This window comes from Bactrocera oleae, chromosome 3 (assembly GCF_042242935.1).
Source record: "Bactrocera oleae isolate idBacOlea1 chromosome 3, idBacOlea1, whole genome shotgun sequence".
Classification (NCBI taxonomy): Eukaryota; Metazoa; Arthropoda; class Insecta; order Diptera; family Tephritidae; genus Bactrocera; species Bactrocera oleae.
Genome location: NC_091537.1, coordinates 57,816,448 through 57,829,232, shown reverse-complemented (window position 1 = coordinate 57,829,232; position 12,785 = coordinate 57,816,448). Strand labels below are relative to the sequence as shown.

At 37.8% G+C, this 12,785-nt stretch overlaps 1 long non-coding RNA gene across 2 annotated transcripts; it reads right to left on the bottom strand.

Annotated features, from left to right (window-relative positions):
• Window positions 1–10,604: 10,604 nt before the first annotated feature.
• On the bottom strand, window positions 10,605–11,682 carry LOC138856238 (uncharacterized). 2 transcript variants are annotated; one of them, XR_011395363.1, is made up of 3 exons: window positions 11,241–11,682; window positions 11,018–11,178; window positions 10,605–10,958 (listed from the first exon to the last, which is right to left on the bottom strand). It is a non-coding gene; the product is annotated as an uncharacterized lncRNA (long non-coding RNA). The 2 variants fall into 2 exon arrangements; XR_011395362.1 differs by having other exon boundaries at window positions 10,605–11,178.
• Window positions 11,683–12,785: the final 1,103 nt, after the last annotated feature.

The window sequence follows — 12,785 nt, the reverse complement described above, 5'->3', positions numbered from 1 at the left end:
TAACATATTGGCTGAGTGTAGACCCAAATCAGGTGTCCCTCGGAGGTGCGGTCAAGAAGGCCACAGAGCAGCCGGTTGCGTCAATTCACCCCTTTGTCACAACTGCGCATTTAAGGGTAGAACAGCTAGGTACCTGATGATGTCAGCTGAGTGCCCAATATACTACTTGCGAGTAGTAGCCCATTTAGCCTAGGGCTGGATGCGAATGCCTCGTTTTCGATGTGGTTTAGTAAGGCAAACCCCGGGATATCAAAGCCATAGTCGAGGCGAGACATTAAGTGATTGAGTGGGGGCAAAAAACTTCCACATTGTGAATGAGCCAAGTGAATGGTATACGTTTGATGGGCCTATCCACCCCCATGTGATATGAAAGTCCATTGCGGCGATGCCGTACTCTGGTATTGACTGGAACCAATTAGGGAAGACGAGTAAATTGCTCGGCCATATGAGCGGTGAAAGATAGGGTACTTAGGAAGTGTGAAAGTTGTATGGGTTCGACTGTCCAATACTGACAGGCTGTCCCAATTTAGGTATGAATTTAGTTGTGCGATTAGGGAATATAACTAAATGTTGGTTAAAATTAAAGAACAGGAGTGGAGAAATTTTGTAGGGGAAAATAGAGACGACCCGTGGGGTCAGGCCTATAGGATCTGCCGAGGTCGTAAGAGGGAGGATATCACCTCTCTTCGCGTTGGCCACACTATGTTATCAACGTGGAGAGAGAATGCGGAGGCTTAATTAGGAGCGTTCTTTCACAAGAGTTACATGTCCCTCCATAAGATGGTGGGGAGTTGGGGTACGCCTTGGCCTGGTCAGGTCTAAACGGTCGCCAGGTTTTGATGGTTTGAAGAGCGATGTAAATACTGGGTTTACTTGATCGGAGAGTACCCGATGTACTTGGACATTAGTGATCTCGGGGGCATTCACTGATGGACGTTTAAATGTGATCTCCACTAGTCGAAATGCCGAACAGTTAGGGTTTTTTGCGCCTGAATTGTTAAGAAAGCGAAGGCGTTTAACTGGAAATTAGGGTTAGCTTCTTGTTTGAAAGGCGTGTGCGTGTTATGTGCGTATGGGGTTCAACCCCTGGTTTCAAGTCCAGAGCAGTATGGAAGCTCAACTAGTAGTAGCTTCGGCTACGAGGTCTGACCGGAGTTATTTCTGATACCACGGGGTGCAGGGGTCCTTGGAGTTCGCTCTACCCTGCTCATGCGGACTGGTTATGGTTGATACCCGACTGCGGGAAGAACTGACCTTTTGTCAGTTGAATGTGGATTTGCATTGCAACCAGGTGCTGGACCTAAAGTAATGCAGAAGTTTTAGATAGGCCTCGACCCCTTCCAAGGTGGTAAGTGTGTACATTCCACACTACCAATCTTTGAGCACCGTGGGGTAAGGCTGTTGTCAGCAGGCCAAGTTAAACACACCGGACGTTGCCCAATATATGGGCCAGGATTAGTGTCGCTGGTTGCTGTGTTGCATAAGTTGCATCCAGCCGGTAGATGCTTGATGTCGTCACTACATAGATAAGCTGGTTTTAGCCAGCACTTTGTAGTATTTTTCATATCGCTCAATGACTGAGAAGGGGCCGTCGTATGGTGATGAAAATGATTCTTCGACTTTTTTGTTTCGAATAAAAACGTTGAGTTTGCGAGGTTCTTTGAGATAAAGATTTTCTCTCGGTTAGCGTTAGAATTTGAAATGCTTTTCTTAACATTTTAACGAGTTCAAGTGCTTCAATACTTTTATTTGATGGTGTTAAAATTCACCCGGGAGTCGGACTGGCTCACCAAAAACTATTTCTGCTGGAGTGACTTGGACTTCTTTAAATGCAGCTCGTAGCCCCAAGAGAACTGCAGGGAGTGCATTTAAGCTGTCGGTGAAAGCGTTGGATAAGTCCGTTTAATTGTGGGTGATAACTCGTTGTTCGTTGATGCTTGAAACCGAGGAGATCAGCGAGTTTTCTGAAAAAGTCTGACTCGAATTGTCCTCCAAGGTCGGTTCGAAGTGGAACTCTAAAGTAGGATATCCAAGTTTGCATGAGTGCATGTGCTACTCTGCCGTCAATAAGTGGTGCGGCTTCTGAATAGCGTGCGAATCGGTCAGTTATTGTAAGACATTTGGTGTGTCCTTTTGAAAGCGAGAGTGTCACCAAGTCTATATTAATGTGTTCAAGTCGACGCAAAGGTGGTTGGATGGGCGAAATCGTGTGCCGTGAAATTTTATTGCGTTGACATTCAATGCATGCTTTGGTCCATGTAATGTAATCCTTGTTGATTGATGGCCAAACGTATCTTTTTGTGATGAGGTGTCTTGTAGCTCGACGACCTGGGTGTGCGACTGAATGAAGAGTCTCGAAGATTCGCCGTATTAGTTGTTGTGGAACGAACGGACGTGCTGTACCTGTGGATATGTCGAGGTATATAGAAATGTCCGTGGTATTACTATTGATTTTGTGTAGCTGTAATGGTGTGTTAGAGTTGCGGAGTAGTTGTTGAAGTTCTGCATATTTGCTTTGAGCACACGCAAGTTCTTCGGATGTAACTGATGTGTGAATGGCATTGACTCGAGATAAGGCGTCTGCAACGATATTGTTTGAACCGGATATATGCCGTATGTCGGTGGCAAACTGACCGATACAATCGAGTCGTCGAAATTGCCATGGTGAAGTACGTTCTGGCTTCTGTTTGAATGCGTGCATTAAAGGTTTGTGATCTGTGTAGATTGCGATATGCCGTCCTTCAAAAATGTGTCGAAAATTTTAAACTGATTCGTAAATTGCATTTAGTTCACGATCGTAGGTTGATCGTTTTTGAACAGATAGTTCAAGTTTACGACTAAAGAAAGCAAGTGGTAGCCAATGTTGGCCAATGCGTTGCTGAAAAGCGGCACCAATTCCGAATTCAGATGCGTCTAAAAATATGGCCCACTCGGCGTTGTTGTTCGGGTGTGTCAAGAGCGTTGCGTTAGCGAGAGCTTTCTTGCAGTTTATATATGCGTTTTTAAGCGATGTGGTCCAATTTATTGAAGCTTTTCCATTGACTTTAGGGCCTTCGAGTAGCTTGTTAAGTGGCGCGAGTAAGTTTGCTGCGTGCTTAATAAATTTGCGGTAGAAATTGATTGTACCAATGAAGCTGCGTAGCTTAGTCATTGTTGAAGGACGAGGGTAGTCGATGATAACTTTGACTCGTTTCGCAAGTGGTTTTTTTCCATGGGCGGAAATGGTATGCCCTAGAAACTCGATTTATTTGAGACCTAGACATGTTTTTGTTATGTTGATGACTAAGCCATAGTGCTGACGGCGCTGAAAGGCGATACACAAATGTGCTTTGTGCTCGGTTTCATTGGCGGATGCGACCAGCAGATCATCGATGTATGCGATAACGAAAGTAGATCTCTAGTTACCTCATCGATGAAGCGTTGAAAGGTCTGATCTGCGTTTCGGAGTCCGAAGGTCATAAATGGGAACTCGAAGAGACCAAACGGTGTGATTATAGCCGTTTTGCGGACGTATTCATCAGCTACAGGAATTTGGTTGAAAGCACGAATTAGATCGATGGTTGAATAGTATGATGTAATGTGTAAATTTGCGGTGAAGTCATCTAAGCATCGAACTGGGTACCGATCTGGTATGGTAAGTTCGTTGAGGCGACGGTCATCGCCGCATGGGCGCCATTCGACACTCTTTTTGGGCGCGAGATGAAGAGGTGATGACCATGGGCTGTCTGATGGTCTTGCAATACCCAGGTTGATCGTCTTTTGAAACTCAGCCTTCGCGATTTTTCGTCGTTCGGGAGCTAATCGCCGAGCACGACTGCTGACTGGAACGCCAGGAGTTGTCTTTATGTGATGCTGCGTTGTGTGCGAAATTTGTTTGGGTTCTCCATCGGGACGTGTAATCTTAGGGTATTTGGTAAGCAATTATAAAAACCCAGATGATTGATTCGGCTTTTGGAATTTGATCAACTGAATAGTCACGCTTCTGGTTGTGCCTGAGGTGAATAGTCAAGTGGTTTCGTCGATTAGTCGTTGATTTTTGAGATCGACTATGTTGACGTAATGTGAGAGTAAATCGGCACCAATGATTGGATTGCAGACATCTGACAGTATGAAACGCCATAATAGCGTTCTGCTAAGGCCGATGCTTAAAACGATTGTTACGACACCGTAAGTATTAACGGGTGTTCCGTTAACTGCGATGAGTTGGTAGCCGGTCGCCATCGTCGTATTTGTTGCTCGTCTGTGAGGGTAAACTGTAACTTCGGAACCTGTGTCCACTAGAAACTGCGTGTGTAAGTGGCGATCCGTGATGAAGAGGCGGTACGACGGTGGAAAAGAGGCGCTTTCCGCCACTAACGTCTCCTTGGCTCGTTTCCCGCTTGTTTGCAACCAGGTGTGCAGGTGGAAGATGTGTTGCCCTTGAGAAGGTCTGAGAACGTCGTGTAAACGATCCGCGGCTTCGCTTAATGGTTGTAGCTCGGCCGTGCATGCAACCAAATATGCTCGCATTTGGTATTGTCGTAGGCCTGGAATTGTTTCCCAGGAATATGGAAGTTCTCAGTAGGTGTGGTGTGTCATCGTCGGCAGGCATTTCGGATAATATTTAATTAAAAAATATAGAAAATACGAAATAATAGTTACGAAATTTTTGCACTGATAATGCAAAACGCTCCCAGATGATGGTTAGATGGTGTGACTTCAGCCTGCTGTCATCTTTAGTAGAGTGGCCGTTATTGGTAATGGGGTGCTTGCTATAAATTCCACCGTTGATCCAAGGTGACCGCTAAAGTCCACGTCGGGGTCACCAATTGTGGTATATTGGTTTATTAATACACGTCTGGGCGACGTGATAGCCAAAATCCAACCGACATGCTAACGGTGATCAGCTCTTAATGTGTATTGCATTAATATGATATCTTAATTAATGTATGTTAGAGTGATAGCAGTAGTGTAACTCTAGGATAACAATGTAAAGTAGAATGTAGGACAACTTAACCTTTAGTTGTACTAATATAAATGAACTTAATATTAACCTGTGAAGGCATGAATTAAATAAGTTTAAATATATGTTTAATGTGGGTGTCACCACATATATACGTCATAAAGCCAAGCGAATGTTTAAAAATCGTATATTAGGTATAAGGGCGATAGGGGTATTGACGCGACTTTATCTGTGTTTGACATTACCACACAACAAAAAAGTATGTTCTTTGAGTTTTATTAAAGTACCTCACATACCATCACCAATATAAGTAGTTAAGTCAACGGAATGTTTATAAGTCCTGATATTAGTTATATGGGGGGCACGTTTTTGCCTGACTTTGTCCTTTTTTAACACAAAGATACACTGTTATTAGAAAATCACGATTTCTCAATTTTATTAAGATAACTCACATATTGGCCCATATATGCGGGTTAAATTCAACACGAAGTTCGAAAATCTTTACATTAGGTGTATGGAAGCTAAGGGAAGTATTCCCGATTTTGGACCCATATTCGCACTGTAACATTGAAAAGTCACGATAATGCTACCTACCGAATTTGGTTAAAATTAGTCAGTAGGTCCCAAGATATATAAATTTTGACACCGGCTGCTACATATAAAGCCCTTTTGTAGCATACTGTATGTAAAATTTAATGTCTCTGTCATTTATTTATTGATTAATCGCACTTTTAGCATATTAAAACAGAACCGTTATATGTGGAGGCTACGCTGTTTTCACACTGTTGTAAGAAGTGTTGGAAGGATTTGCCCTGTGCAAATGTGGATGATATAGCTTGAATGGCTTGGGAGATACATTAAATCAATACATATATATATATATATATTAAACCAATTAAAGGGCAGGGATGCGCCCACTTTTTGATTATTTCCAAACCACATTTACCACTCCCTAATACGATTATATGTACTAAATTACAGTTTTTGCATATTGTAGGCATATCACTGGTTCTATTACGCGCATCTACATCAATTTTAACTCAAGATATAGCTTGCACGGATGGACAGACAGACAGTTATTTATACATATAAGTTAGATTAGTTTTATACGATACAAACAACCGTTAGGTGAACAAAACTATTATACTCTGTAGCAACATGTTCCAAGAGTATAAAAATGTCAACCTGATTGATTAATTTTGTATTTAATATAATATATTAGAGAACGCACACCTCTTTATTTTATGTAAACTGAAGTTGTTCAAATTGAATAGTATTCACACCCATAAGAAATTAAAATGAACGTATCACCAAATGTATAGCCAAATTTATGAACGATATTAAAACTTTTAATTAAGCATTATCTCTCCTAAGCTTAAACATTTATTTATCTATTTATTTATATATTCCGGAGGCCAATGCAGGTATCCGGATTGAACGAGATTGTATTGGTCTTCATCAAATGTACATAGCGCGCCGGGTCGATGTCGTGTCGAATGAGGTGATGAAGCGGCGCAGTATAGCTATTTTGCCGAATGAAATCTGCATATCTGCTGCGAAGACCATCCTTTTTGTTTGCTGAGGGGGTGTATAGGCGCGATACTGTGGTGTATTGTATTGTCCTGTGTGGTGATGTTGTAGTAAGTTACACCGGGTGAAGCGGTGTACTTCGCGGGAAGAGTTTATACTAATCTAAACACTGATGTTCTTTGTGGACTATAGAAGGTGGAATGATGTAACGAAGAAAAACCCCTATAATCGATAACATTCTGGACTCGTTCTATAGGTAATGAAAAAAAGAGAAGTAGCAGTCCTTCGTGGTTTGAACCCATTTGCAGGAATCTCCTTAGATGTAGATGAAAAATAGGTTAGGGGAAATTCTAAACAGGGCCGATTGCATTCTTCAGTGGCAAGCGGACAATGGCCATGAAAGCATCCTTTGTTCACTATTGTGAAAGCTTTTCATTAGAAAATCGACTAAATCTACGCAAAGCAAATGTTAACCATCACTTCCTTCCAACTCTGAAGAAACGGTTATGTATCGCGCCAATGTTACCATATCTGGCTTCAGACTCAACGTTTATGTTGGATACGGAAGCTAGTGGGTGTGTCACACCCGGGCATGAGAGAGTGGCCTCGTATTATAGCCAGAGACAAATTATTGCGTAACTCGAAGAGAATTACTGAAGTTGATCAAACATTTTCATAGGTACATTTATAGTCAGCGATTTTGAGTAAGGACAGATCATACACCATTGAAATGGCTTCTACAATTGACGAACCCAGAAAGGCAGTTGGCAAGGTAGATCAAGTGACTTCAAAGTGACGATTTCGACATAAAGCATCGCTAAAATAATAGTCGTGAAAATGCGGATACGATATTCCGCCGTCGCTGTAATTTGGAATAGAGGCATTGGTCAAAAGCTGAGGCCAAAGAAGAACAGATAAAAGTTGGTGTCTGGCTGCTTGCTTTGAGTTTGAGAAAGCGAAGATGGGAAAAGCTCCCGCGCTTCTTATGATTGTTCCGAAAGTACAATAACAATTCCCGAAGTTCTTAAAGAGCTGCACAACGGTGCAAAAGGAAGGCACATGGGCACAGGGCGAAAACCCTGGAGAAATTAATGCAAAGGTTTTATTGGGTTGGTTGACAATAAGTTATTGAGTGGATTGCCAATTGTGCTGAGTACATTGCAGCTAAATGGCCAAGGTCCAGGAATCAAGAACAGATGAAGCAGTACAATTCAGGAACGCCATATGAGCGAACTTTTATAGATGTAGCTGGTCCATTTCTCAAGAGTAAATTAGGGCTCGTGGACTCTTTCAACAAAGGGCCAGAAGTATACTCAATTCCTAATCAAGAGGCTAAAATAGTAACGGACGTATTGATCCACAATTGGGGAACGAGATGTAGTGTTCCATTGAAATTACATTCTAATCAAGGAAAAAATTTAGAATCGGCTCTAATTCAGAATGTGACAGAATATGCGTATGCGAAAAACACGTACAGCACAGGTACATCTGCAGTCAGCATAGCATTCAATCGGACTTTAGGAGAACATTTAATGAAAGTGGTAGGGAAGTATCAAAAATATTAGGATACCCATATATGTATATGCAAAGAATGGCTTATCGGTGTGCTGTGCATGACACAACGGGACAGACTGTGTAGTAAGGTAGTAGTAGTTATGTTTTTGAAACTTTAAAAATTTATCGGTATTTTAGTGTATTCAAAGGAACCTGTCTTGTAATTAATATTCCACGATGAACATCGCTTAAATTTTTTTTTCAGTTTATATACCGTCGTTATAAAAATATTTTATTAGAAGGGCAAGAGTAATTTTTAGTAATGACCTTCGTTTATCGATTGATTTGAAGTTGGAAATTGGAGCTAATAGATGAAGCAACGCTAAGGAAAGCAATAATATACAAGACAACAAGATACGCACCAATTATGAGCGGCAAAATAAAAAAAAACGACAATGCAACTGAACTCTGAGGGATATAGTGAAAGAGATTGGGTGTTGTTTTATCATTGTATAAATCTACAAGTAACCAATCTATCTCCATCTAGGATTTTCACTAATACATACGCAAAAAAGGCCCACTTGGTACGAATGACTCAAATCTGCTATAGTGTGTTGCCGTTTATGTTTTAAAATTTATAACTTTAAGAATGTTTTTATTACATATTCAAATAGTTTTCGGTTATTAAGATACCTAAATATTAAATTTACATTTAATAAGTATATCGCTCAGGGGGATTTAGAATATTTTGTAAATATTGTTTATTAATTGGTACATTGTTTTGCTTATTATTATTGTTGTTCCTGAATTGCTCCTCATTTTTTATTCTATAATTTTTGTTTTTGTTAAAATTAATACCTTGAAGATGAAACTGAATCTCGTTTTCTTTTTTCAATGGAAAAAGAATATAACGACTGCAGTCTTCAGACTTTAGAAACTTCCTCGAAATATTAGAGGAAATTTTTTGCAACAATTTTGATTCTTGCTGTCATTTACAAGGGTTTTCCAAATTTATATTTGAAAAAATGCAACACATAGAGCGGTTTTATTGCTGTTAGAATTCTCAGCCAGACGTTCTTATATCCCTTTTTATTAGAATAATAATTTATTTTATTCTATTAAAATTTTTAATAAACAGACAAGCACACCTGCTTTCAAGCATGTAAGATTTCTATGTGTTGCACACATGTAAAATTTGTCTGAAGTCCTTTGAAAAAAAATCTTCATTTGTTGTCCTGATTACAACGTGATAGAAATTTTCACATTTTGAAGTGCTCAATTAATTATTAAGATAGGAGTGCAAATATATTCTTGTTATTAGGCACATTTCGCACTTTTTATTGATAGGTCCTACCCCACCCCACCATACATCATTTTGAATTTTCTCAGGGTTTTTATTAGATCTTCACTGTTGGCAATGCATGCACATAAAATGTATTTATATAAATATTATTGTAAAATTAATTTTTTGAATGTCTTTGTTTTTTATTTATTTATTTTTATTAATTTTGTTATTTAGTTTTAAAGTATATGGGTGAAAATAGGCCTCCTGGGGAACCGAATACCCAAAAAATCGGTAACGCGCCTAGTTGCATACCTCATGGTGGTGTGGAAAATGCAATATAGATATAAGGAAATGTACAAAAATCTAACGAAATAAAACATATTATTTGGCACAGAAAAAATCATGTTTTTATTAGAACAAAGTATATATTTATATTATCAGGTTAGATTTTTAAATTGTTTCAATGAATGCAAATAGAGGTGTTGCAAATGAAGAAATTGCACATGATTCTAACTTTTGTTGGTGTTGAGCACTATAATACTGACCACATATTAGCTTTCGAAACAATTAGATGCACACTAAAACATTTACTCTGATAAAAGCAATTTGATCGTAGGAGTATGGTAATTTACATATAAACAATTTTGTATCATTTAAAACGTAATTTTTGTTTCACTTTCCAAATCGTTATCATACATAAATCAGTTTCTAAATTAAAATCACTCAATCGAATTTAAGTACGCAATGTAAAGCATCAGGGCGTCTATTAATGAAATTATATACAATGTAAATTTCATCCCAAAGACACCGAAACTTTTTATAAAATCCTTCCAAAACGATATAAATATCATGCACATTGTGGGCGGGTTAAAAAAGGTTTATTATTTTCTACAGGTTTCCTCTGGAAAAAAATAATGTTAGTTATTATTTATTATTCTTTATATGCACTAATACACACCTGCTTATTGATAAAAATTCTTGTGTGCACAGTTTTATCAGGAGCATTACTTAATATATTTAATATTCGTTATTTTACGAAGATTGTTTTGCAAATTTATAAACCTTGCCCTCAGTTTCGTTGAATAAGCATTTTCTGCATCCCGTTATTTGACATGGTTGCTTTATTGCACCTTAGATTTTTCTGTGGTGAATATTTATTAATTTACCACAGTTAAAAAAAGGCATAAATATTTATCGTAATTATTCTAGAATTTGCCAATAATAGCCGCTCCTTTAAGAACATATATTCAAATAAACTGATTTTATTTTGAAAACATATTAAAGTTTTACATATAACCATTATTTTTTGGACACATTTTTCATAAATTAAAAGAAAATAGCAAGATGCAACCATTTTCCGATTAAAACTCGGTCATCTTGGCTGTCAACAGAAACTCAACCCCTAGGCGGACTTGACGTTTCTCCATGGACCCCTCTCAGCTGTAGCTTTGTTGACATCGATCAGCTGATTCTTTCTCTACTCCCCCTTTACGATGGAAATAACAATGCAATATTTAAATTTGGAGCGATTATCTTCTTGCTTTGTTTCTGATATCAAAACCGATAAAATTGATTTCGATGACACCTAAAACCATTACAAAGCCCGTTTCAACCATCAAACCAATAATATCTGAATTCATGACACCAACTACATTTTTTTATCGGTTTCAATTCTGATTCCGACAGCTATCAGATTCCACAACACCCCTGATTAACATGGTAAAAGAGCAAAGATGAATAATAACCACTTTTTAAGAAGATCTTACTTAACTGGAAAATCACCGTTAGGTGATCTACTTCAGTGTTGATTGCCTCGTTTGCCTCGCCTGTGCTGTATAAGCTAAAAAGTACTATTTGTAGTTGTGTCGCTATTGCTGAAATAAATCCAACATTTTCTGCTGTGTTCGGCCTAGTTGTGTCTATTTATCTGAAAAAAGTGGGTTTATAGCGCAATTCAGTAAATAGATGCCTCAATTTGTGACAAGTTACTTTTTACCATGTTGTCTTCAGTCTTTAGTCACAAAATACTGTGACGAACACAGATGATAGAATAAAATGGAATCGACGGTAAGTTGCCAGAATCAATTAGACAGCGAATTCTCAGTTGCCCAATTGTTCTAGTGGCAAAGTTTTGTTAAAGATCTAGTATATAAGGACTGCCGGATCAGCAGACACAGTTCTAATTAGAGTGCTGTTTATTAAAGAACTATAAGCAATAAGTTGTAAACTCGAATAACGAGTAAGAAGTGTTAAGTTGTTTAAATTAGAAATAAAGATAAGTGTGTTGCCATTGAATTGGGACTTTTATTTAACAATCCAGTGATCGAACTCAAGAATGAGTTACAAGGTAGACGATTTATCGAGAAGTGCGTTACAATACTTTACTTATAGAGATCATCATAGATATTAATCGAATGTGGGCTTTTATATAATATATTGTAAGCAACTAAAATACGTAACAATTAAACGAAAAACCAATTTCAAATAAATTTCGTAACTATTGTGATTCATAGTCAACTGTTTATTTTTATTTGTATTGGTAATTTTGACAGCGTTATAGAGAATTTAATACTTGTTACCGACATGTTTATTTTCATTCAGTTTTAATTTCTAAGGGCCGTTAGCTCAATGTATGGTTAAGCGCTTAACCTGAACTTTATTGGCAACATGTTGAAAAACGGTTATCTCAATATCTGGGTAGCAACCATCTGACAGTTAAGTACTGGTAAACTTTACCGAAAGAATGGGAATCTTTTGTCGCTCATTTTCAATATTTATTAAGCATATTTGCATTCATTCAAATTATTAAATTTTTACAGGAATTGGTATAAATTTAAAGTGTTAGAACTTAAATTTACATTTATTATATATTAAAGTATATATATTTTATATGTATTTACATAACTATAAGGTATTAATTTATTTTAATACTAAGTAAAAGAAAATATACTTTTATAACAAAATAAAGCAAAATACTATAACAAATAATAAATGCTTTTTTTTAAAGAATATGAATTGGTTCTGATAGCAAAAAAGGTACCCGATACGCTTACCTATGAACTTTTTAGAATTAACAAATAGATAACAAATGAAATAACGTATCGAAGTAACAGACATCCTTGTTACAACTAACAAACAGGTAACAAATACGCTAACATATTTATATACTAAAGGTAACAAACTGCTAACCTAAACAATAACACTAACAGAAATTGGGGTAACAGATACTTTTGTTAAGCGGCCTTTACACGGTCATTCATGTTTGCAAGCATGTGCGGCGTGATGAGAAGAATGAACGTGTAAACATAATAAATTCGTGTTCGTCATACATGTGCGATGGTTTTTAAAAGTTTTTAAAAACATGATGTTGTTGTGAACATGTTTTATGGTGTAAACGCTTGCATCATGCACGCAGTATATTTTTGCAGTCGTAAGCAAACATTGAAGCGTAATGACGTCACGGATAAACGAAGAACTGTGGAAGGACTTCTTTGAAATTTATCGAAGCGTTCTGGATGGCTGGATTATAAATTT